General features: G+C 36.1%; 1 protein-coding gene and 1 pseudogene across 4 annotated transcripts in view; one reads left to right on the forward strand and one right to left on the reverse strand.

The window, feature by feature from the left end:
- STPG2 (sperm tail PG-rich repeat containing 2) overlaps positions 1 to 27,474 on the reverse strand; it is a 718,556-nt gene that overhangs the window by 596,231 nt on the left and 94,851 nt on the right. The window lies entirely within an intron of this gene.
- LOC103783535 (deoxyuridine 5'-triphosphate nucleotidohydrolase, mitochondrial-like) lies at positions 21,293 to 22,520 on the forward strand (annotated as a pseudogene).

Below are 27,474 nucleotides of genomic sequence, written 5' to 3' on the forward strand. Positions count from 1 at the left end.
AGTAAGCAGAGTAAACAGACAACCCAGAGAGTGGGAGAAAATCTTCATACTCTATAAAATTGACAGAGGACTAATATCCAGAATCTACAAAGAAAACAAACAAGTCAGTAAGCAAAAAACAAACAATCCCATCAAAAAGTGGGCTAAGGACATGAATAGAAAATTATCAAAAGAAGATATACAAATGGCCAACAAACATGAAAAAATGCTCAGCATCACTAGTGATCAGAGAAATGCAAATCAAAACCACAATGTGGTACCACTTTACTCCTGCAATAATGGCCATAATCAAAAAATCAAAAAATAATAGATGTTAGCATGGATGTGGTGAACAGGGAATACTTCTACACTGCTGGTGGGAATGTAAACTGGTACAACCACTATGAAACACAGTGTGGAGATTCCTTAAAGAACTAAAAGTAGATCCACCATTTGATCCAGCAATCCCATTATTGGTATCTACCCAGAGGAAAAGAAGTCACTATACAAAAAAGATACTTGCACATGCATGTTTATAGCAGTACAATTCACAACTGCCAAACCATGGAACCAACCCAAATGCCTATGAATCAACGAGTGGAAAAAGAAACTCTGGTGTATATAAACTTACTCATGTAACCAAACACCACCTGTAACCCAATAACTTATGAAAAAATAAAAAATTTTAAAAATCACGAGATACCATCTAACACAAGTCATAATGGAAGAGACAGAGACTCCCACACAATAATAGTGGGAGACTTTAACACCTGACTGTCAACATTAGACAGATCAATGAGACAGAAAATTAACAATGATATCCAGGACTTAAACTCACTTCTGGACCAAGCAGACCTAATGGACATCTACAGAACTCTCCACCCCAAATCAACAGAATATACATTTTTCTCAGCACCACATCGTACTTCTTCTAAAATTGACCACATAATTGGAAGTAAAACACTCCTCAGCAAATGCAAAAGAACGGAAATCATAACAAACTGTCTCTCAGATCACGGTGCAATCAAATTAGAACCCAGGATTAAGAAACTCACTCAAACCCACACAACTACATGGAAACTGAACAACCTGCTCCTGAATGACTACTGGGTAAATAACAAAATGAAGGCAGAATAAAGATGTTATTTGAAACCAATGAGAACAAAGACACATGTCCCAGATCTCTGGGACACATTTAAAGCAGTGTGTAGAGGGAAATTTATAGCACTAAAATGCTCACAAGAGAAAGCAGAAACGAACTAAAATCAACACCCTAACATCACAATTAAAAGAACTAGAGAAACAAGAGCAAACAAATTCAAAAGCTAGCAGAAGACAAGAAATAATTAAGATTAGAGCAGAACTGAAGAAGATAGAAACACACACACACAAAAAAAAACCCTTCAAAAAAATCAATGAATCCAGGAGCTACTTTTTGGAAAGATCAACAAAATAGATAGACTGCTAGCCAGATTAATAAAAAAGAAAAGAGAGAAAAATCAAATAGATGCAATAAAAAATAATAAAGGGGATATCACCACCGATCCCACAGAAATACAAACTAACATCAGATAATAGTATAAACAACTCTACGCAAATAAACTAGAAAATCTAGAAGAAATGGATAAATTTCCGGATGCATACATCCCCCAAGACCAAACCAGGAAGAAGTTGAATCCCTAAGTAGACCAATAACAAGTTCTGAAATTGAGGCAGTAATTAATAGCCTACCAACCAAAAAAAGTCCAGGACCAGATGGATTCACAGCCGAATTCTACCAAAGGTACAAAGTAGAGCTGGTACCATTCCTTCTAAAACTACTCCAAATGATAGAAAAAGAGGGAATCCTTCCTAACTCATTTTATGAGGCCAGCATAATCCTCATACCAAAACCTGGCAGAGACAACAAAAAAAGAAAATTTTAGGCCAATATCCCTGATGAACATCGATGCGAAAATCCTCAATAAAATACTGGCAAACCGAATCCAGTAGCACATCAAAAAGCTTATCCACCACAATCAAGTCAGCTTCATCCCTGGGATGCAAAGCTGATTCAACATAGGCAAATCAATAAATGTAACCCATCACATAAACAGAACCAACGACAAAAACCACATGATTATCTCAATAGATGCAGAAAAGGCCTTTGACAAAATTCAACACCCCTTAATGCTAAAAACTCTCAGTAAAGTAGGTATCGATGGAATGCATCTCAAAATAATAAGAGCTATTTATGACAAACCCATAGCCAATATCAAACAGAATGGGCAAAAGCTGGAAGCATTCCCATTGAAAACCTGCATAAGATAAAAATGCCCTCTCACACCACTCCTATTCAACATAGTATTGAAAGTTCTGGCCAGGGCAATTTGGCAAGAGAAAAAAATAAACAGTATTCAATTAGGAAAAGAGGAACTCAAATTGTCTCTGTTTGCAGATGACATGATTGTATATTTAGACAACCCCATCGTCTCAGCCCAAAATCTCCTCAAGCTGATAAGCAACTTCAGCAAAGTCTCAGGATACAAAATCAAGGTGCAAAAATCACAAGCATTCCTATACATCAATAACAGACAGAGAGCCAAATCAGGAGTGAACTCCCATTCACAATTGCTACTAAGAGAATAAAATACCTAGGAATACAACTTACAAGATATGTGAAGGACCTCTTCAAGGAGAACTACAAACCATCACTCAAGGAAATAAGAGAGGACACAAACAAATGGAAGAACATTCCATGCTCATGGATAGGAAGAATCAATATTGTGAAAACAGCCATCTTGCCCAAAGTAATTCATAGATTCAATGCTATCCCCATCAAGCTACCATTGACATTCTTCACAGAATTGGAAAAAACTACTTTAAATTTCATATGAAACCAAAAAAGAGCCCTCATAGACAAGACAATCCTAAGCAAACAGAACAAAGCTGGAGGCATCACGCTACCTGACTTTAAACTATACTACAAGCCTATAGTAACCAAAACAGCATATTACCGTACCAAAACAGATATATAGACCAATGGAACAGAACAGATGCCTCAGAAATAACACCACACATCTACAACCATCTGATCTTTCACAAACCTGACAAAAACAAGAAATGGGGAAAGGATTTCCTATTTAATAAATAATGTTGAGAAAACTGGCTAGCCATGTGCAGAAAGCTGAAACTGGATCCCTTCCTTACACCTTATACAAAAATTAACTCAAGATGGATTAAAGACTTAAATGTAAGATCTAAAACCATAAAAACTCTAGAAGAAAACCTAGGCAATACCATTCAGGACATAGGCATGGGCAAAGACTTCATGATTAAAACACCAAAAGTAATGGCAACAAAATCCAAAATAGACAAATGGGATCTAATTAAACTAAAGAGCTTCTGCACAGAAAAAGAAACGATCATCAGAGTGAACAGGCAACCTACAGAATGGGAGAAAAATTCTGCAATCTCTCCATCTGACAAAGGGCTAATATCCAGAATCTACAAAGAACTTAAACAAATTTACAAGAAAAAAACAAACAACCCCATCAAAAAGTGGGCAAAGGATATGAACAGATACTTCTCAAAAGAAGACATTTATGCAGCCAACAAACATAGGAAAAAAAAGCTCATTATCACTAGTCATTACAGAAATGCAAATCAAAACCACAATGAGATACCATCTCATGCCAGTTAGAAAGGCGATCATTAAAAGTCAGGAAACAGATGCTGGAGAGGATGTGGAGAAATAGGAACGCTCTTCCACTGTTGGTGGGAATGTAAATGAGTTCAACCATTGTGGAAGACAGTATGGTGATTCCTCAAGGATCTAGAACTAGAAATACCATTTGACCCAGCAATCCAGTTACTGGGTATATACCCAAAGGATTATAAATCATTCTACTATAAAGACACATGCACACATATGTTTATTGCGGCATTGTTCACAATAACAAAGACTTGGAACCAACCCAAATGCCCATCAATGACAAACTGGATAAAGAAAATGTGGCACATATACACCATGGAATACTATGCAGCCATAAAAAAGGATGAGTTTATGTCCTTTGCAGGGACATGGATGAAGCTGGAAGCCATCATTCTCAGCAAACTAACACAAGAACAGAAAACCAAACACTGCATGTTTTCACTCAGAAGTGGGAGATGAACAATGAGAACACATGGACACAGGGAGGGGAACATCACACATCAGGGCCTGTCGAGGGGTGGGGGCTAGGGGAGGGATAGCATTAGGAGAAATACCTAATGTAGATGATGGGTTTATGGGTGCAGCAAACCACCATGGCAGATGTATACCTCTGTAACAAACCTACATGTTCTGCACATATACCCCAGAACTTAAAGTAAAATAAAAATAAATAAATTTTTAAAAACATAATACTCAAAAAAAGAGAAAAAAAGTCAAAAAAAAACAGATGCTGGTGAAGTTTTCGAGATAAAGGAACACTTATACACTGTTGGTGCGACTGTAAATTAGTTCAGCCATTGTGGAAGGAAGTATGGTGATTCCTCAAAGACTTCAAGACAGAATATCTTTCAACCCAGCAATCCCATTACTGGGTATATACCCAAAGGAATATAAATTATTCTATTATAAAGATACATGCATGCATATGTTCACTGTAACACTATTCACAATAGCAAGGATGTGGAATCAACCTAAATGACCATCAAAGATAGACTAGATAAAGAAAATGTGGTACATGTATACCATGAAATACTATGCAGCAATAAAAAAGAACAAGATCTTGTCCTTTGCAGGGACATGGATGGAGCAGGAGGTCATTATTCTCAGCAAACTAACAGAAGAACACAAAACCAAATACCACGTATTCTGTCTTATAGGTGGGAGCTAAATGATGAGAACACATGGACACCGAGGGGAACAACACATACTGAGGTCTTTCAGAGGGTGGAGGGTGGGAAGAGGGAGAGGATGAGAAAAAAATATCTAACGGGTACCAGGCTTAATACCTAGGTGACAAAATAGTTTGTACAACAAACCCCCTTGACACAAGTTTACCTATGTAACAAACCTGCACTTGTATCACTGAACTTAAAATAAAAGTTAAAAAAGAAGACACCCAATTAAAAGACACAGACTGGCAAGTTGGATAAAGAGTCAAGACCCATCAGTGTGCTGTATTCAGGAAACCCATCTCACGTGCAGAGACACACATAGGCTCAAAATAAAAGAATGGAGGAAGATCTACCAAGCAAATGGAAAACAAAAAAAGGCAGGGGTTGCAATCCTAGTCTCTGATAAAACAGACTTTAAACCAACAAAGATCAAAAGAGACAAAGAAGGCCATTACATAATGGTAAAGGGATCAATTCAACAAGAGGAGCTAACTATCCTAAATATATATGCACCCAATACAGGAGCATCCAGGTTCATAAAGCAAGTCCTGAGTGACCTACAAAGAGACTTAGACTCCCACACATTAATAATGGGAGACTTTAACACCCCACTGTCAACATTAGACAGAACAACGAGACAGAAAGTCAACAAGGATACTCAGGAATTGAACTCAGCTCTGCACCAAGCAGACCTAATAGACATCTACAGAACTCTCCACCCCAAATCAACAGAATATACATTTTTTTCAGCACCACACCACACCTATTCCAAAATTGACCACATACTTGGAAGTAAAGCTCTCCTCAGCAAATGTAAAAGAACAGAAATTATAACAAACTATCTCTCAGACCACAGTGCAATCAAACTAGAATTCAGGATTAAGAATCTCACTCAAAGCCGCTCAACTACATGGAAACTGAACAACCTGCTCCTGAATGACTACTGGGTACATAAGAAAATGAAGGCAGAAATAAAGATGTTCTTTGAAACCAACGAGAACAAAGACACAACATACCAGAATCTCTGGGACCCATTCAAAGCAGTGTGTAGAGGGAAATTTATAGCACTAAATGCCGACAAGAGAAAGCAGGAAAGATCCAAAATTGACACCCTAACATCATAATGAAAAGAACTAGAAAAGCAAGAGCAAACACATTCAAAAGCTAGCAGAAGGCAAGAAATAACTAAAATCAGAGCAGAACTGAAGGAAATAGAGACACAAAAAAACCCTTCAAAAAATCAATGAATACAGGAGCTGGTTTTTTGAAAGGATCAACAAAATTGATAGACCACTAGCAAGACTAATAAAGAAAAAAAGAGAGAAGAATCAAATAGACACAATAAAAAATGATAAAGGGGATATCACCACCGATCCCACAGAAATACAAACTACCATCAGAGAATACTACCAACACCTCTACACAAATAAACTAGAAAATCTAGAAGAAATGGATACATTCCTCGACACATACACTCTCCCAAGACTAAACCAGGAAGAAGTTGAATCTCTGAATAGACCAATAACAGGAGCTGAAATTGTGGCAATAATCAATAGTTTACCAACCAAAAAGAGTCCAGGACCAGATGGATTCACAGCCGAATTCTACCAGAGGTACAAGGAGGAACTGGTACCATTCCTTCTGAAACTATTCCAATCAATAGAAAAAGAGGGAATCCTCCCTAACTCATTTTATGAGGCCAGCATCATTCTGATACCAAAGCCGGGCAGAGACACAACCAAAAAAGAGAATTTTAGACCAATATCCTTGATGAACATTGATGCAAAAATCCTCAATAAAATACTGGCAAACTGAATCCAGCAGCACATCAAAAAGCTTATCCAGCATGATCAAGTGGGCTTCATCCCTGGGATGCAAGGCTGGTTCAATATACGCAAATCAATAAATGTAATCCAGCATATAAACAGAGCCAAAGACAAAAACCACATGATTATCTCAATAGATGCAGAAAAAGCCTTTGACAAAATTCAACAACCCTTCATGCTAAAAACTCTCAATAAATTAGGTATTCATGGGACGTATTTCAAAATAATAAGAGCTATCTATGACAAACCCACAGCCAATATCATACTGAATGGGCAAAAACTGGAAGCATTCCCTTTGAAAACTGGCACAAGACACGGATGCCCTCTCTCACCGCTCCTATTCAACATAGTGTTGGAAGTTCTGGCCAGGGCAATCAGGCAGGAGAAGGAAATAAAGGGTATTCAATTAGGAAAAGAGGAAGTCAAATTGTCCCTGTTTGCAGACGACATGATTGTTTATCTAGAAAACCCCATCATCTCAGCCCAAAATCTCCTTAAGCTGATAAGCAACTTCAGCAAAGTCTCAGGATACAAAATCAATGTACAAAAATCACAAGCATTCCTATACACCAACAACAGACAGAGAGCCAAATCATGAGTGAACTCCCATTCACAATTGCTTCAAAGAGAATAAAATACCTAGGAATCCAACTTACAAGGGATGTGAAGGACCTCTTCAAGGAGAACTACAAACCACTGCTCAAGGAAATAAAAGAGGATACAAACAAATGGAAGAATAATCCATGCTCATGGGTAGGAAGAATCAATATCGTGAAAATGGCCATACTGCCCAAGGTAATTTACAGATTCAATGCCATCCCCATCAAGCTACCAATGACTTTCTTCACAGAATTGGAAAAAACTACTTTAAAGTTCATATGGAATCAAAAAAGAGCCTGCATCGCCAAGTCAATCCTAAGCCAAAAGAACAAAGCTGGAGGCATCACACTACCTGTCTTCAAACTATACTACAAGGCTACAGTAACCAAAACAGCATGGTACTGGTACCAAAACAGAGATATAGATCAATGGAACAGAACAGAGCCCTCAGAAATAACGCCACTTACCTACAACTATCTGATCTTTGACAAACCTGAGAAAAACAAGCAATGGGGAAAGGATTCCCTACTTAATAAATGGTGCTGGGAAAACTGGCTAGCCATATGTAGAAAGCTGAAACTGGATCCCTTCCTTACACCTTATACAAAAATCAATTCAAGATGGATTAAAGACTTAAACATTAGACCTAAAACCATAAAAACCCTAGAAGAAAACCTAGGCATTACCATTCAGGATACAGGCGTGGGCAAGGACTTCATGTCCAAAACACCAAAAGCAATGGCAACAAAAGACAAAATTGACAAATGGGATCTAATTAAACTAAAAAGCTTCTGCCCAGCAAAAGAAACTACCATCAGAGTGAACAGGCAACCTACAAAATGGGAGAAAATTTTCGCAACCTACTCATCTGACAAAGGGCTAATATCCAGAATCTACAATGAACTCAAACAAATTTACAAGAAAAAAACAAACAACCCCATCAAAAAGTGGGCAAAGGACATGAACAGACACTTCTCAAAAGAAGACATTTATGCAGCCAAAAAACACATGAAAAAATGCTCACCATCACTGGCCATCAGAGAAATGCAAATCAAAACCACAATGAGATACCATCTCACACCAGTTAGAATGGCAATCATTAAAAAGTCAGGAAACAACAGGTGCTGGAGAGGATGTGGAGAAATAGGAACACTTTTACACTGTTGGTGGGACTGTAAACTAGTTCAACCATTATGGAAGTCAGTGTGGCGATTCCTCAGGGATCTAGAACTAGAAATACCATTTGACCCAGCCATCCCATTACTGGGTATATACCCAAAGGACTATAAATCATGCTGCTATAAAGACACATGCACACGTATGTTTATTGCGGCATTATTCACAATAGCAAAGACTTGGAACCAACCCAAATGTCCAACAATGATAGACTGGATTAAGAAAATGTGGCACATATACACCATGGAATACTATGCAGCCATAAAAAATGATGAGTTCATGTCCTTTGTAGGGACATGGATGAAACTGGAAACCATCATTCTCAGTAAACTATCGCAAGAACAAAAAACCAAACACCGCATATTCTCACTCATAGGTGGGAATTGAACAATGAGATCACATGGACACAGGAAGAGGAATATCACACTCTGGGGACTGTGGTGGGGAGGGGGGAGAGGGGAGGGATAGCATTGGGAGATATACCTAATGCTAGATGACGAGTTAGTGGGTGCAGCGCACCAGCATGGCACATGTATACATATGTAACTAACCTGCACAATGTGCACATGTACCCTAAAACTTAAAGTATAATAAAAAAAAAAAGGAGACACAAAGATTAAAGGTATAAAAAATTATTTTAAGAATAAAAAATCAACACAACTAAAAATATAGTTTTCTTAGTCATAAAAATTGTATGCTTTAAGCCACAAAATTTTTCATGTTAGCGAAAATTGACCACTTTATGCAAACTAGAATTAGCAAAATTAACTTTAAAAAATAGTAAACCTGAATAAATCAATGTCAATTAAATAATCTGAAGTAATAGACAAATATCTCTCCCAAGAAGAAACACCCAGGCCCAGGTAGTTTTATAAACAATTTCTAATAATTCTTCAAGGAAGAAAATTTCCCTATTTGTGCTAACTTTTCCAATGAGTGAAAAAAAGAGGGAACACTTATAAAATCTTCATACCAAAACCAAAAATGGAGAACCCAAGAAAAGCATGTAGCAATCCCACTTATGAACACAGATGCAAACGTACCAGTAAATTTAAAAACTACTAATATATAACAAATGCAAGATGCTTTAATATCAAGAAAAATGTATTCACATACTTTATGACCCAAACAAATTAAGGGAGACAAATCTTATAAACATCTTAATGTATATAAAAAATTAATAAATTTCAACACACACTAATGAGTATTTTTTAAGCCAGCAAAATTAAGGCTAGAAGATAATAAAAGATATGTCCCAAAAACCCACAGCATCATACCTATAAGTAAAATTTAATAAGCATTTCTATTTATCAGGAAGACAAAGATGTCTATCACTGATACGCAACATAGTATGTCTTAGTGGATGTAATGAAAGGAAAAAAAGAAAGGGAAAGAGGAAAGGAGTAAGGGAGTGAGGAAGCAAAGAGGAAGACAATTCAAGGAAAACACAAAAGAATTAGAAAAGAATATTCAAAGTCATTATTTTAAGGAACTCTTCCTATAGAAAAACCATAAGCAAGTTAAAGAGTTGCTGGATCAAAGAACAAAATACATAAATCAACATTGTTCCTACATACCAACAATAATTCATAAGAAAATACAGATTTAAAAAGATGTAATTTGCAACAGCAAATAAAAGCCTACATGGTGTCTAGAAATAAATTTAACAAATATGTACAAGACCTTTGAGGAAAAATTTGTAAATATCATGAAAGAAGATAAATATAGATCTAAACAGAGAGATATAGCATGGTTTAGATGTGACGATTGTATAATAAATATGATCCAAATGAAGCTTTTGTTTTTTGCTTTTGCTTTTTATTTTTTTAATTTTTCTTTTAAGACAGGGTCTTGCTATAGTGCCCAGGCTAGCCTTGAACTCCTGGGCTAAAGCTATCTCCCCACCTCAACCTCCCAAGTACCTAGGACTACAGGCACATGTTACTGCACCTGGCTTGTTTTGGTTTTTTGACTGAGACAAACAGATTCTAAAATTAATAATGGAAGATCATATGTCTATGAAAAACCAAGAAATATATCATATGGAAGAATTAAAGGTGAGGGCAGTATAGGGGATCTTAGTCCATTTGATACAAGATTTGTTAAACTGTAAAGTTAAAAATAGTGTGGTATTGGTTTGAGATTAGAAACAGATCAGTAGAACCAAATAGAAATCTCAGAAGTGGAAACAAATTTTTTTTATTTTATTTCATTTACTAGTACAATGTATATTATAGAAGCACCATTACAAATCAGTGGAGAAAAGAGTATGTAACGTAGGCATATTTTGGTAACTGCTTTTAAACACAAATAAGAGAATCTCACATCCCATGCACACACAAAAAAGTGTTCCACATAAATGTCAAATCTCAGCAAGAAGATCAAAAGAAAATATAAAATAGCCTTATTTCAACAGGGTAGGAAAAATATTTCTCAAAAAAGATACCAAAAAATAAAACCTGTGAATAAAAAAATTAATAAATTTGATCATTTTTTTAAAAATTCTGTAGAGAAAGTCCATGAACAAAGTAAAACAAATAGCCAAGGATTAGAAAATATTAAACACATCTAAAAGACATTAGGACTGGTATCCAGAATACATAACAACCGCCTAAAAATCAACAGGCAGAGAATACGAACAGGAATTCATAGAAGAGGAAATAGAAACAGCAAATAAACATAGGAAACAATGTCAACTTACAAAAAAGAGAAATAGAACCTAAGAGATACACATACCCATCACTCTGAAGTCAGAAAATACTAAGTGTTGATGAGGATTGCTGAGACAAGAACTCTGCCCAATGTTAAAATAATAAATAAGTATAACCACATTAGGAAAGAAATTGGTAATAGCTAATAAAGTTGAAAATGCACATACCTTACAAACCAGCAATAGCTGACTGGTTATATACCCTTGTGTATCAAAGACACAGGCAAAGATGGTTAGTGCAACATTATTTGTAATAGCAAAAAATTAGAATCAAACTAAATGTATATTAGTATGTATATATATAAATGAACTGTACTAGTCATACAATAGAATTCTACACTGGAGGAAAACTAATTAAAACAATCCTACCTGTATGAATGTGAATAAATCCCCCGTGGGAGAAAAAAACGTTTTAAAAATATTTAAAATATGACCATTTATTTAACTTTCCAAATAGATCATTTGTGAATAAATATCTATCCAGTAAAAATGTACAAGGTGTACTGGAAGATATATCCTAATTTTTTTTATTTGTATAATTTTAAGGGGTACAAGAGCAGTTTTGTTACATGGATATATTGCACAGTGGTGAAGACGGGGTTTTTAGTGTAACCATCACCCAAATGTACATTGTACCCATTAGTAATTTCTCATTCCTTACCCCTCTCCCACCCTCCCACTTTTGGGAGTGTCCAATGTCTGTGTACATATACATATTTCTTTTGTGTATATATATATACAAGAAATACATATATATATACCATATTTCTTTTGTGTATATATGTATACACAAAAGTGGAGGGTGGAAGAGGGATGAGGGATGGGTGCAATGCACATTATTTGGGTGACTGTTACACTAAAAGCCCAATATTTACCATTGTGCAGTATATTCATGTAACAAAATTGCCATTGCACCCCTTAAAATTACATATGTGAGATATATATATATATATCTCACATTTTCTTTATCCAGTCATCCATTGATGGACACATAGGTTGATTCCATGACTTCACTATTGTGAAGAGTGCTGTGATAAATATATGTCAGGAATCTTTTTTATATATGATTTATTTTCCTTTGGGTAGATATCTAGTAGTGGGATTGCTGGATGAAATGCTAATTCTAATTTTATTTCTTTAAGAAGATTCCATATTGTTTTCCATAAAGGCTGTACTAATTTACATTTCTACCAATAGTGTATAACTGTTCCCTTGTTTCTGCATCCTTGCCAACATCTGTTATTCTTTGACTTTTTAATAATAGCCATTCTGACTGGTGTAAGATAATATCTCATTGTAGTTTTGATTTGCATTTCTCTGATGATTAGTGACATTGAACATTTTTTCATATCTTTGTTGGCCACTTGTATATCTTCTTTTGAAAAATGTCTCTTTATGCCCTTTGCCCACTCTTTATTGGGGCTTTTAGGGCTTGTCGTTCTTGTTTGAGTTACTTGTAGATTATGGATATTAGTCCCTTGTCAGATGCATAGTCCGAAAATATCTTCCCTCATTCTGCAAGTTGTCTGTTCACTCTGTTGATTATTTATTTTGCTATGCAGAAGCTTTTTAGTTTAATTAAGTCCCATTTGCCTATTTTGTTTTGGTTGCTTGTGTTTTTAAGGTCTTAGTCATAAATTCTTTGCCTGGGCCAATGTCCGGAAAAATTTTTCCTAGGTTTTCTTCTAGGATTTTTATAGCTTCAGGTCTTATATTTAAGTCTTGAATTCATCTTGGGTTGATTTTTTTATATGGTGAGAGATATGGGTCCAATTTCACTCTTTTAGTATGGCTAGCCAATTTTCCCGGCACCATTTATTGACTAAGGACCTTTTCCCTATATATGTTTTTGTTGACTTTATTAAAGATAAGTTGGCTGTAGGTATGTGGGTTTATTTCTGGGTTCTCTATTCTGTTCCATTGATCTATGTGTCTATTTTTATACCAGTACCATGCTATTTTGGTTACTTAGCCTTGTATTAAGACTATAATTCAAAGTCAGACAATGTGATGTCTCCTGCTTTGTTCCTTTTGCTTAGGATTGCCTTGGATAGTCGAGCTCTTTTTTGTTTCCATATGAGTTTTTAGAATTATTTTTTCTACTTCTGTGAAAAACGACATTGGTATTTTGACAGGAATTGCAATGAATCTGTAGACTGCTTTAAGAATCAACATTGAATCAAAAGAATCAGTATTTCAACAATATTGATTCTTCCCATTTCACGAGCATGGGATACTTACTCATTTGTCTGTGTCATCTACGATTTCTTTCATCAGTGTTTCACCATTTTCCTTATTTTTCACTTCCTTGGTTAAATATATTCCTAGGTATTTTATTATTTTTGTAGCTATTGTAAATGGGATTGATTTCTTGATTTGGTTCTCAGCTTATTTTTGGTATATAGAAATGCTACTGATTTTTGTACACTGATTTCATATCTTGAAACTTTACTGAATTCATTTATCAAATGTTAAGAGTCTTTTGGAGAAGGCTCTAGGGTTTTCTATGCACAATTTCATATCAGCAACCAGAGATAATTTGAAATCCTCTTTTCCAATTCAGATGTATTCTTTCTGTCTCTTGCCTGATTGCTCTGGCTAGAACTTTCCATACTATGTTGAATAGGAGTGGTAAAATTGAACATTCTGTCTTGTTCCACTTCTTGTGGGAGAAGGGGATATTTTAACTTTTCTCCATTCTGTATGATGTTGGCTGTGGGTTTGTTGCCTATGGCTTTTATCATTTTGAGGTATGTGTTCCTTCTATGCCTAGTTTTTGAGGGTTCTTATCATGAAGTGATGCTAAATTTTATCAAATGCTGCTTCTGCATCTATTGAGATGATCATATAGTTTTTTGTTTTTAATTTTGTTTATGCAATGAATCACATTTATTGATTTGTATATGTTGAACCCTCCTTGCATTTCTGGAATAAAACCCACTTGGTCGTGGTGTATTACATTTTTGAGGTGCTCATGGATTCAGTTTGCTAGTATTTTGTGGGAGATTTTTGCATCTGTGTTCATCAGAGATATTGTTCTGTAGTTTTCTTTTTGTGTTATATCCTTGTCTGGCTTTGCTATCAGGGTGACATTGACTTTGTAAAATGAGTTAGGGAGGATTTCCTCCTCTTCAACACATGGGAATAATTTCCGCAGAATTGGTACAAGTTCTTCTTTGTATGTTTGGTAGAATTTGGCTATGAATCCATCTGGTCCTAGGCTTTCTTTTCTTAGGAGATTTTTTATTACTGATTCAATCTCACTACTTGTTATTGCTCTGTTTAGAATTTCTGTTTCTTCGTGGTTCAATCTGGAAATAATATGTTTCCAGGAATTTATCCATTTCCTCTAGGTTTTCTAAGTGTGTGGGCATATCGTCATTCATAGCAGTCTCTGATAATCTTTTGTATTTTTATGAGATCATTCATAAGTGTGTCTTTTTTCATTTCTGATTCTTTATTTGGATTTTCTCTGTTTTTTTTTTTTTTGGTAAGTCTAGTGAGTGGTTTATCAATGTTCTTTGTCTTTTCAAAAACACAACTTTTCATTTCATTGATTTTTTTGTACTTTTTTTACTTCAATTTTATATAGTTCTACTCTGATCTTTGTTCTTCTTTCCTTTTGCTAGCTTTGGGTTTGGTTTGCTTTGGCTTCTCTAGACTCATAAGGTGTAACAGTAGGTTACTAATTTGTGGTGTTTCTTTTTATGTTTGCATTTAACACTATAAACTTCCCTCTTAACACTGTTTTTGCTGTGTCCCAGATGTTCTGGTATGTTGTGTCCCCATTTTTATTCATTTCAAAAAAAATCAATTTTTATCTTAATTTTGCATTCTTCAGGAGCCTGTTGTTTAATCTCCATGTATTTGTAAAGTTTCAAGAGCACCTATTGTTATTGACTTCTCTTTTAATTCAATACGGGTTAAGAAAATATGTATTATAATTTTGATTTTCAAAAATTTATTGAAACTTCTTCTCTGACCTGACATAAAATCTATCTTGGAAGTGTTCCATGTGCTGATGAGAAAAAATGTATATATTCTGCAGTTATTGAGTAGAATATTCTCTTAGGTCCATTTGGTCTAAAGTCCAATTTAAGTCCAGTGTTTCTTTGTTGATTTTCTGTGTCAATGATCTGTCTAGTGTTGTCAGTGGGGTGTTGAAGTCCCCCACTATTATCAAATTGTAAGAAGGGTATTGAAGTGTCCTACTATTATTATATTGCTATCAATTTATCATTTCAGATCTGTCAATATTTGCTATATATATTTAAGGACTCAAATGTTGGGTGCATATATTACAATGGTTATATCTTCCTACTGAATTGACCCTTTCATCATTGTGAAGTAGCCTTTTAGTCTCTAAAGATAGTTTTTTTACTAAAGCGTACTCTTCTAACATAACTACAGCCATTCCTCTTTTATTTCATTTACAATTTGCATGGAATTTCCTTTTCCATCTTTTCACTTTTAGCATATGTGTATCCTTGAATCTAAAGTGAGTTTCTTAAAACAGCACGCAGTTGGATGTTGTTTTTAATCTAGTCATCACTCCGTTATCTTTTTAATTGTAGAGCTTATTTCATATACATCTTTAATAATTATTAATAAAGATTTACTATTGCTATTTTCTTAGCTATTTATTAACTATTTGTCTTGTAGTTCTTTTGTCCCTCTTTTTCTCTTGCTGTCTTTTGTGTTTTTTTGTATTGACAGTTTTGATTACTTTCTCTTTATCTGTTGTGTAACTTTTATAAGTATTTTCCTTGTGGTTACCAAGGGGCTTACATAAAATATTTTATAATAGTCTATTTTAGGCTGATAACAATGTAACTTCCCTTGCATCCAAGTACTCTCCAATTTACCTCTCCTCTCGCATATTATATGCTATTGATGTAAAATTTACATGTATTTATATTACATATGCATTAACATACTTTAGTTATCATTGTCTTTAATATTTTCATCTTTTTTCTTTAATAAAAATTACTTAAAACAATTAGGATTATTTGTCTAAATTCTTTTATGAATTTATTTTATTTTTATTTTTTACTTTTAGGTTTGGGAGTACATGTGCAGGTGTGTGATATAGGTAAACTCATGTCATGGGAGTATGTTGTACAGATTATTTTTTGTCACCCAGGCACTAAGTCTAGTACCCAGTGATTATTTTTTCTGTTCCTCTCCCTCCTCCCCACCTCCACCCTCAAGTAGGCCCCAGTGTCTGTTGTTCCCTTCTTTGTGTTCATGAGTTCTCATCACTTAGCTCCCACTTATATGTGAGGACATATGGTTTTCTGTTCCTGCATTAGTTTGCTAAGGATAATGACCTCCAGCTACAATTTACCTCTCCTCCCCTCACAATATATGCTATTGATGTCAAATTTTACATATATTTGTTATGTATACATTAGCATAATTTAGTTACCATTGTCTTTAATACTTTTTAACTTTTATAGTAGAATTAAAAGTGATTTACTCATCACTATTATAGTAATATACTACTTTCTTTTGACCTATGTATTTACCTTTACCAACAAGTTTCATACTTTCCTACACTCTTGTGTTTCTGTTTAGCATCCTTTCATCTCAACTTTTAAAATTCTCTTTAGCAATTTGGTCACGACAGTGACAGAAATTGCTGGATAAGCGAAGTGCCACTGGGTTCTTTGCCCTCCCTTCACACCTTGGGATAAATCTGTATCAAGATGGTTCTTTTCTAGATTTCCTCTACCTTCCTGCACTTACCTTTCTGCTCTGAGAAGCACAGCTACCTGCCTTCACTGAAATATACCTCGGGCTGAGAGATTTGGGTTGGGAGAGCAGGTCAGTTCATCTTCTGCAGGAAGGTGCAGCTTTTCCATATCAGCTCAACCATGCCGCCAGTCCATTCTTAAGGAACTGCTGACCAGGACTGATGATGATGCATTTTAGCTTTGAGTTTTTGGGGGTTATTCTACCAACAAACAGTCTATTGGGAAGAAAACAGTCCCAGGAATTAACAGATCAGAATGTTCACACTGGTTAATCTTTTTCTAACAATGAGCATGAAGGTAGCAGAAGCTGGTATGTTTCCAGATGGTTCTTCTAATCAAACTAATTTTTCACTGTTGACAAGTGAGGCAAGGGTTGCACTGAACAGAAGGCTGAGGCTTGGCCATCTAGCATTCCACACAAAATTGTTTCCCATAAGCATTCCTTTTATTCTCTATTCTATCCTAGGTCTGCCTCACCATGAGACAGGAAAGCCTCCGGTACTAGCTGCTGTAGCAGTGCCCTTCATTCAGGGCAGCTAAAGGAGTCTTGGACCCTTTCTTTCTCTGGGATCCCTGCCCAGCACCTTCCTACAGAGATGACTTTAAAAGGAAAAAAAAAAAGGAAAAACAACACCCCATTCCAAGGAGTCTGGCATTCCTGAATCCTCCTTCCCTGCTAGGTGCCTGTCACCTGTCTTCACTGCCTCCTTTTCCCTGTCATGCTCATCAGCTTATGGCTTCTGTCCAAGCACCTGAACAGAGGACTAGAACCTCCACTGCAGGCTGGTTTTAGGTCTTGATTTATGTCAGAATCTTGCATAGCACTGCTAATGTAAATTTCAGTTTTTTCCCTCTAAGACAAACACCAAAATATCCAACGTTTTTTGGTGGGAAGAGAGATTGTCCTGTGATTTCTATCCATTTCCTGAGGCCTGTGGAAATAAACTTCATGTACTTAAAGTTATACAGAAAATAGAATAAACTTAACACCAAACTTGAAAAAACAATTCCCTTTGGCATTTCTTTTTTTTTTCTTTTCTTTTTTTTTTTTTAATTATACTTTAAGTTTTAGGGTACATGTGCACATTGTGCAGGTTAGTTACATATGTATACATGTGCCATGCTGGTGCACTGCACCCACTAACTCATCATCTAGCATTAGATATACCTACCAATGCTATCCCTCCCCTGTCCCCGCACCCCACAACAGTCCCCAGAGTGTGATATTCCCCTTCCTGTGTCCGTGTGATCTAAATGATGAGTTCATGTCCTTTGTAGGGACATGGATGAAACTGGAAAACATCATTCTCAGTAAACTGTGGCAAGAACAAAAAACCAAACACCGCATATTCTCACTCATAGGTGGGAATTGAACAATGAGATCCCTTTGGCATTTCTTGTAAAACAAGTCTAGTGGTGATAAACTCCCTTGGCTTTTATTTGCCTGAAAAAGTCCTTATCTCCCCTTCATTTTAGTAGGATAGGTTTGCTCATATAGTATTTGGGGGTGACCATTTTTTTCTTTTAGCACTTTGATTATATTACCCTACTCCCTTCTGACCTGCAAGATTTTGCTTAAAAATATTTATTTATTTATTTATTTAATTTAATAAATCTGCTGATTGTCTTATGGTGCTCCCATGTACACAAGTTGCTTTTCTCTAGCTGCTTTCAAAATTCTCTAGCATTTGACCACTTGTATATGTTGTGCCTCTTTGCATTCATTTTATTTGGTGTCCTTTGGGCTTCCTGGAGCTGGATTACTATTTTCTTCCCAAGGTTTGGAAATTTTTCAGCCATTATTTCTTTGAATAAGCTTTCTATCCCTTCCTCTTTCTCTTCTCTCCTTCTTTAATTCAAATAATGTATACATTGTTCTGCTGAGTGGTATCCATAAGTCCCTTAAGTGATCTTCATAGTTTTTTCATTGTTCTGCTGAGTGGTATCCATAAGTCCCTTAAGCGATCTTCATAGTTTTTTCATTCTTTTTTTTTTTTTTTTGGCTCCTTTGATTAGAAAATTTCCAATGACCTGTCTTCAAATTCACTGATCATTTCTTCTGTTCTCTCTAGTCTGCTATTGAACATCTCCACTGAATTTTTCAGATCAGTTGCTGGATTCTTCAGCTCTATCACTTCTGTCTGACTTTTTTCTATCTCTGTTGAAATTCTCACATTGTTCATACAATGCTCTCCTGAACTCAGTAAGGATCCTTATGGCCATTATTTTGGATTCTTTGTTAGATAAATTATTTATCTAAATTTCATGAGGGCCAGTTTCTGGAGCTTTGTTATTTCATTTGGAACATATTTCCCTATTTCTTCATCTTCCTTGACTCTCTTTATTGCTTTTGGCATATTAGACTATAACTCTCCCAGTCTCGTCAGACTGGCCATGTGTAGGAGATGAACCTAACCAATCAGCCTGGCCAGAGATTCTGGGTGCCTCTGAAACCACTGAGCTTGTCCAAAATCTCATCTTTGCTCTTACCATCCCCCAGGAGATTAGGGTGTGCCAAGCCCATTCAGTGCCCCTAGAAAGTCAGTATGGAATTAAGTCCTTCAAGATGCGGCCAAAAAAGTTGAGGAGTTAGACATGTGTTCCAGTTCCTTTTCTCCTCAGGGAGAAACTGGTAGCTAATTTTATCTCACTCACTCTGCTCTAAGATGGAGAGAGGATCAGTGGCAAACATCTCCACTCTCATTCAGACCACACACTCTTTCAACCCACTGCTTTGCTTTTTGTCACCCCTGGCTTCCATCTGCTCTCAGAAACAGGTGGAATAGCTGGAGTCTTGGTTCTATCTCTTGAGTGAACCACAAGGAGGAGCTACAGAAATTTCCCACACACTCATTTAGTCTCCCAGAGAAATACAAATAGCCTGTTTCATCAGCTGCCAGATGTGAGCTAATTAAAGGCCTGACCCACAGGCAGCAGCTGGTAATGCTAGGACATTAGGTGTGTAGTCAAACCCCTTCCAGGGAGAAATTGGGAGCTAGCTGTTGTAGCCTTCTTGCTCTGCACTGAGCCAGAAGGAGTAGCCACTAGAAATGTTCACACATCCATTTAAACCCACCTCTTCGTTCTATGTGGTCTCAGGGAACTCCCAAATGCCAAGAACCATTCAGCCCCAGAGCTAGGTGATTCAAGTAGCCAGCCCCTCAAGTAGGAGCTTTAAAAGCTGCATGCTTATGTGTGGATAAACTGACAAGGAGAAGCTGGAGACCTGATTTTATCACTGAAGCAGGACAGGGATAAAAAGCATGAGGAACGCCCATACACTCATTTAAACTTCCCTAGAGGTCTACCTGTTTCATCAGCTCCCAGATGCAGGCAAGTTAGAACCTGACCCACAGGCAGCAGCTTGGAAAGTGTGCAGGCAAATCCCTTCCAGGGAGAAACGGGGATCTAGGAGTTTCTGCCTATTCACTCTGCATTAAATTCATGGGATAGCTGCTGGAAGTGCTCATGCGCCTGTTTAAATCCACATCTTTATTCTCTGTGGTCCTAGAAGACTCACAAGTGTAGAGGCCTATCAGTTCCCACAGCTAGATGATTTAGAAGCCAATCCCTCATGTAGGAGCTATAAAAGTTGGAGCACTCAATATGTGAACAAACTCCTTTGAAAGACAAGCTGAAGACCTGGTTTTATTGCTAGAACCAGCCACAAGGAAAAGGTAGGTCTTGTATTTTTAAAAATAACCAAAGGAAACTTCTGTATTTAAATACAACAATTTTTATATTATTCTTCATATTTTTCTGCATTGCAAACTTTTCAAGAATTTATTCTGAGATTTTAAAATGTTAATAAAGTATGGATTAAACACGAGCTAAAAAAAAGTGGATACGTGATACATAAATGTAGATGACATTTTTCCTGATAAAAAGAAAACTCTCACAGAGATTATAGAGCCCGGAGACAGTATTTCTCAACTAAACGTAGTATTAAGGTCACCAGAAGAACTCTAAAACTATACAAGTGACTACCAACCCTACTGACTCAGATGCTAGGGACAAAAGTATGGTTTTTTTAAGTGTAATTCTAGTGCACATAAATATCCTGGGGAATGTACAGACCAAGGGGGCAGAAGGCATAACTTTCCAGGTTGGAAAGGATGAAGCAATGTATTATAATCTGCCCCAGATTCTCTTGGCTTTCTCTTTTAATCTACAAGATAAAATAAGATAAAATAGGAAAAAGAATTTACAGAGGAACTCCAGGTTTTCAAGAATAATAAGACACTATCCTGGATTAGAGTTCATATAATTAGAGAAAGTAGCAAAGCAACTAATCCTATCTGAAGAACCAAGTTTATCTTAAATTAGAAAGCGCAGTTAATGTTATATGTAGGCTTTTTGATGTAGAAAACAAAAGAAAGTACACATAAAAAATTTTGAGAGATCTTGGTGGGTTCCCTGCTGCAGTGCTCATCCTGTGCTCTCTTGTTCCCTGGGCTGTCTCCTCCGCTTGCTTTCTGGCTCTACCATGCCCTGCTCTGAAGAGACACCTGCCATTTCCCTCAAGAAGCAGGCCAGCCTGCGGAGGAGAGTGGCATGCAGCCCCACTTTGCCTGGCTCCCTGAGCACACCCAGACTCAATTCAGGGATCCATAGGGACCACAGACTATGACCTATACAGTGCCTATTATTATACAATACTACCTATGGACAAAGTTCTTGTGAAAACAGACATCCAGATACGTCTTGCATCTGGATGTTATGGAATAGTTGCTCTATGGTCTGGCTTGGCTGCAAAACACTTTATAGATGTAGGAGCTGGTGTCATATAAAGACTACAGAGGAAATTTTGGTGATATAATGTTTAATTTTGGCAAAGAAAAGTTTGAAGTCAAAACAATGATTGGATTGCACAGCTCATTTATGAATGAATTTTTTATACATAAAGAGATATTCAAGACTTGGATGATACTGAAGGGGGTTCAGGAGATTTTGGTTTCACTGGAAAAAATCAAAATTTATGCCAAGAATAGTAAATGAAAAAATTATACCTTTTTCTTTTTTTTTTTTTTTTTTTTTTTTTTTTTTTGAGACGGAGTCTTGCTCTTTCGCCCAGGCTGGAGTGCAGTGGCCCGATCTCAGCTCACTGCAAGCTCCGCCTCCTGGGTTCACGCCATTCTCCTGCCTCAGCCTCCCGAGTAGCTGGGACTACAGGCGCCCGCCACCACGCCCGGCTAATTTTTTCTATTTTTAATAGAGACGGGGTTTCACCGTGTTAGCTAGGATGGTCTCGATCTCCTGACCTCGTGATCCGCCCGCCTCGGCCTCCCAAAGTGCTGGGATTACAGGCGTGAGCCACCGCGCCCGGCCATACCTTTTTCTTAAAAGTAAAGAGTTTTTGCTTAAAAAGAAAAACAAAAAAACTTAATTCCTTTTTCCTTTAAAGCAGAATTTGTCAAAATTATAATTAGTTAAATAATGCTAAATAAGAATTAAATTTGTGGGGTAGAAGGGTCTCTAATGAACACTCGACTTGAAGTTTTAGAATAAAATGTAGCTGGATCAGAATATCAAGCCCGTTGTTTACTACCCGTAAAACTTTGGTTGAATTACTTAACCTGCATGAGCTTGAGCTTCCTCAGCTTCAGAATAAAAGTAAACACTAAGGATAACACTAAACATTTTATTATACCAGAAAGCAAGGAAGGAATCAAAGATTGCTTGGTTTATGTAAAAAGAACCCAGGAGCTAAATCCAAAGGCTCCCAACTATCAAAAATAGAACATATTGAGCAGCAGTAAGAATACTTATTGAAACACATATATTTAACTCTATGAATCCATAATGATAGTTTTTAAAAAATAAATGATCACATTGGAGGATGCTAAGCAACAATTTATCTTTTGAAAAGCAATAAATTTTAAAAATCAAGCATGTATCTTGCCTTTTCTATATGTACTATACCACAGTTACAACAGTAAACAGTTTTATTTCAACTAATAAGACTAAAATTTATAGGCTATGGCCATTCTTCAACTCCTAATAAATAATTAGGTCTAGATTTTGATCATCAATGGCCACCAATATTACAAAGAGAGAGAAAACAAACATTTATGTCCCTCCTGATTTTTTTAGTACACAATACCATCTACAAAGCAGTCTTGCTGAAAGGATTGAGCATTAATCTGATTATGCCTCTAGTCTACAAATTTATAGAAAATACAAAAGACAAAGAAACATACTAAAAGACACCATTGGGAAATACTCAGAAAAGCCAGACTAGGAAATTCAAGAGAATAATAAACTTATTTTGATAAATATAATATAATGAAGAGATAGAGAGGAAGCATATGTATTTTTACAAATTAAGAACTATATCAACCAATTACAATGTGTGGATCTTATTTGGATTCTGATTAAAACAAAATTTATTAAAAATATGAGGCAATTGGGAAAATTTGAACACAAAGAAGCTAGTTGAGGATATTAAACTATTTTCATTTTGTAAGTATGATATTAGCATTGTGATTATGTTTGAGGTATACATATTAAAATGTTTACAGATTAAAATATATATCTGGTATTTACATCAAAATAATTGAAGAAGGAAAGTAGAAATAAAACGTGGTTGACCATGAATTGAAAATTATTAAAGCTGAGTGATGGGCACATGAGGATTCATGATAATAGTCTCTCCACTTTTGTGTTTGTTTTGCATTATTCACATTAAGTTTTTTATTTTTTTAAAAAAAGAGGGTTCTGCCCCTCTCTCTTCCTGAATCCTTGCTTATACTGGCCAGGCTGCTTTTCAGTGAGAAGGCATCTGACAGAGAGCTCATTACAGCCTCTGACCATACTCAGAGGAGTTGAGGAACATTGAATCCAAGGGAGAGCCTGAATTCCTACAAAAGCTCATCTCTAAGGTTTCCACCTTGAGCTAGATCTGCTAAAAGACAATCATCAAAAAAGTGAGGCTAATAAAAGAGAAAAATCATACCAATGTTTTTAACGAAAAGGAGGCCGGGCGCAGTGGCTCATGCCTGTAATCCCAGCACTTTGGGAGGTTGAGGCGGGTGGATCACGAGGTCAGGAGATCAAGACCATCCTGGCTAACATGGTGAAACCCCGTCCCTACTAAAAATACAAAAAATTAGCCGGGCGTGGTGTCGGACGCCTGTAGTCCCAGCTACTCGGGAGGCTGAGGCAGGAGAATGGCATGAACCTGGGAGGCGGAGCTTGCAGTGAGCTGAGATCGCGCCACTGCACTCCAGCCTGGGTGACACAGAGAGACTCCGTCTCAAAAAAAAGAAAAAAAAAAAAGGAGAAAAAGTGATGTCAGGAAGATGGCAGAATAGGAATTCTCTGTCTTCACTCCCCATCAACAGAAATCCAAACAATTGCTGAATCCTGTTCACATCTTTGCCTAACTAATGAGAGATCCCACCTTAGGTAGCTAGCTAGAAATGCCAAAGGAAGTTAGTTCCCTAATCTGCCAAAGTTAAAATTAATTCTATCAAAGTTAAAGATGATTCTAACAAAACTGAAGTACCTACCTGATCATCTATACTGATGCTACCTTATCAATATTTGCAAAATTTTTTTCTAGCACAGAAGAAAAACTATCACTAAATGAAGGTTTTTATGGTTTGAATATGTCCTTCCAATTTTTTCTGCTGAAAATTTAATCCCCACATTCATATGTTGATGGCATTGGGAAATGGGGCTTTAGGGAGGTAATTAGGATTAGATAAAGTCATCAAGGTGGGAACCCCATGATAGGACTAGTGGCTTTATAGGAAGGAAGACAGACCTGAGCTGACATGCTCCCTTGCTCTCATCACATGATACTTTCCACCATATTATGATATAACACAAACACCTTGCCAGATGCTTGTGCTATGCTCTTCGACTTCCCAGTCTCCAGAATCATGAGCCAAATAAACTTATTTTCTTTATAAGTTACCTAGTTTGTAATAATCAGTTATAGCAATGGGAAACAAACCTAAGACAAAGATTTTGGAGGTTCTGCATATTGTCAAGCAGAAGAAGAGAGGACATATTGCTTGAGAGCATCATAGAGGAACAAAAGCTCTGGCCAATATATATAAATAGGAAACACGCTGGGCGCAGTGGCTCAAGCCTCACTTTGGGAGACAGGTGGATTCCCTGAGGTCAGAATTTCCAGACCAGCCTGACCAACATGGTGAAACGCTGTTGCTACTAAAAATACAAAATCAGCCAGGTGTGGTGGTGCATGCCTGTAATCCCAACTACTCAAGAGGCTGAGGCAGGAGAATCATTTGAACATGGGAGGCGGAGGTTGAAGTGAGCTGAGATTGCATCATTGCACTCCAGCCTGGGCCACGAGAGCAAAACTCTGTCTCAAAAAAAAAAAAAAGGAAACAAATTCACATTCAACTATAAAACCTATTATCTCCCAAAAATTTCTCAAGTGGGGAAAAAGGATATGATAGAGGTTGAAACCCTCTATCCCCAGAAGCCCTTCTTTTTGGCAATCCATGTAATTTATTGCTTAAGGCATTTATTGGAGAGAAGTTTCTTATGGCTCTTATTTGTTTATCTCTTGAGATGAGGAATATACTTGAACTTATCAAGTCAAAGCTAATATTCACTAACTTTAGTCTTGTATTACAATAAAAATAGCTCATTAGTTTTTTTCATTTTAAAAATATTATCTATTAATTGAGTTCTCACACCTGCCTCCTGCTCCACCCCAAGTGGTAACTAGCCACTGTTAATATTTTGGTCAACATCCTTTCAGATCTCTGTCTAAGGATATACACATAGGTATGATAGAGTTTTAAATTAAATATGTTTTTATGTTTTGTTGGTGACTTTTTTAAAGTTCAATAATACATTCTTCACATTTAGCACTCCATTTTAATAAATATACATCAATATAAATGTGAAAATATGAAAGGCTAAAAATATATACCTTAGGCAGTAATTAGGATAATTAACAGAAGCAAATGTTTGGTGACTAGAAAGCATTAAATAAAATCACATATTTAAAATGCTTAACACAGTGGCTATCACTTACTTAGTAGGCATTGAACCAATGACCCATTCTGGAGAAGAATCTGTATAGTATGTCTATATACTCATAAATAAGTACCACCTATTAAAAGATAGCTAGTAACAACCACCCGATGCTAAATTTGACTGGCTTTCAAAGAGATAGTAAATTCGGTGACTGAATCCTGTCCTTTCCCTCCCTAACCTCACTGAGAAAGGGAAAATACAGTCTTATTCTCAGAAAGAAAGCACGTCAAGATATACCTTACCTCTCAAGTTTTGGGGAATATAAAAGGACTGATGAAACATTAGACAACAGTAGTTCTCAATGGCTAGCTAGTTGGTTAGTTTTCCTGACAGTTTGTTAGGCCAGACAGAAGGCCTGAGGCCCATTTATACCATACCTTTCCAATTTCTTACAACAAAATGATCAAAAAGAATTTGAAAAAATAATTAAAGTGGTATAAAAATATAGGTATATCATAATTAATAGGACTTAGTCTCCATTAACCCCCAAAATAACATCAAAATAGTCTCCCAAAAATATAATTGATTTTTATGAGAACTTAATGTAAACATGCAACAAGAGATCCACTCTCAACCCTTCATGTAAACACATCTGTTGCTAATCATACGTTCAGAATCCCTTGCTTAGAGTATAGGCATAGTCATTCCATATCCTTTAATATTCTGGATTCTATAGACACTTCCAGCAGAGACAAACTCTATTAGAGCCATTAACTATAGCTATATAAAACCTTTAAGAATCAATCTCTAAATACTTATAAAAGCAAATAATAAAAAAAAAATCTAAATTGGAGTAAAAGTAAACACAGTTTCTCTGACTTTAGGCTTTTATTTAGTGCCTGTCTTCAAATGTACTTCCTCCTTCCATTTTCTTCTGTACATCAGTTTAGATGACCAATAATTTTATCTTTGTCCTTCACAAGAATTGCATTAATTGCCTTGAGACATAATCGTGGAAACATTAACTGGTTTCTTTTGGCAACATTTTATGGTAAATGTTCATTCACTGAAAGCTAAAGATATATAAATCCTGTGTATATATCTCATTTCACAAAATAAACAAAGATAGTTATATATGATTTTTTTCAGAGGCTTTAATCCGCAAATTCATTTGTTGGATGATATGCTTCTAATAAATAAACTACTAAAGACTTTTAAATTAGTCCTGAATTTTGTAGCAGTTCCATTTTGAGCTTTAATTATAATTCAAACCAAATTTATTATCTACTTATCTGGTTTATCCTGAAGCCTCTAACTTCTGGCTAAATCTTTCTCTGGTCTCTTTAAGACATATTCCTTACAAATACAATAAATTTTTATGATACAGGGGAAAATATCATAGTTCCAGAACATAAATTTTTAAAGAGAAAAACAGCTTAGGTCATGCTCCAATTTTTATTTTTCACCATCACTTTATGATCACTATGTTTTTATAACTTTCATGCAAAACAGCTGGGATTTAGCAATAATCAAATCACAATGCATAACCCCATGCAGCAGGGTACAAAAAGCACAGGTGTTACTCCATATAATGTTTAAT

Source organism: Pan paniscus, chromosome 3 (genome assembly GCF_029289425.2).
Source record: "Pan paniscus chromosome 3, NHGRI_mPanPan1-v2.0_pri, whole genome shotgun sequence".
Lineage (NCBI taxonomy): Eukaryota > Metazoa > Chordata > Mammalia > Primates > Hominidae > Pan > Pan paniscus.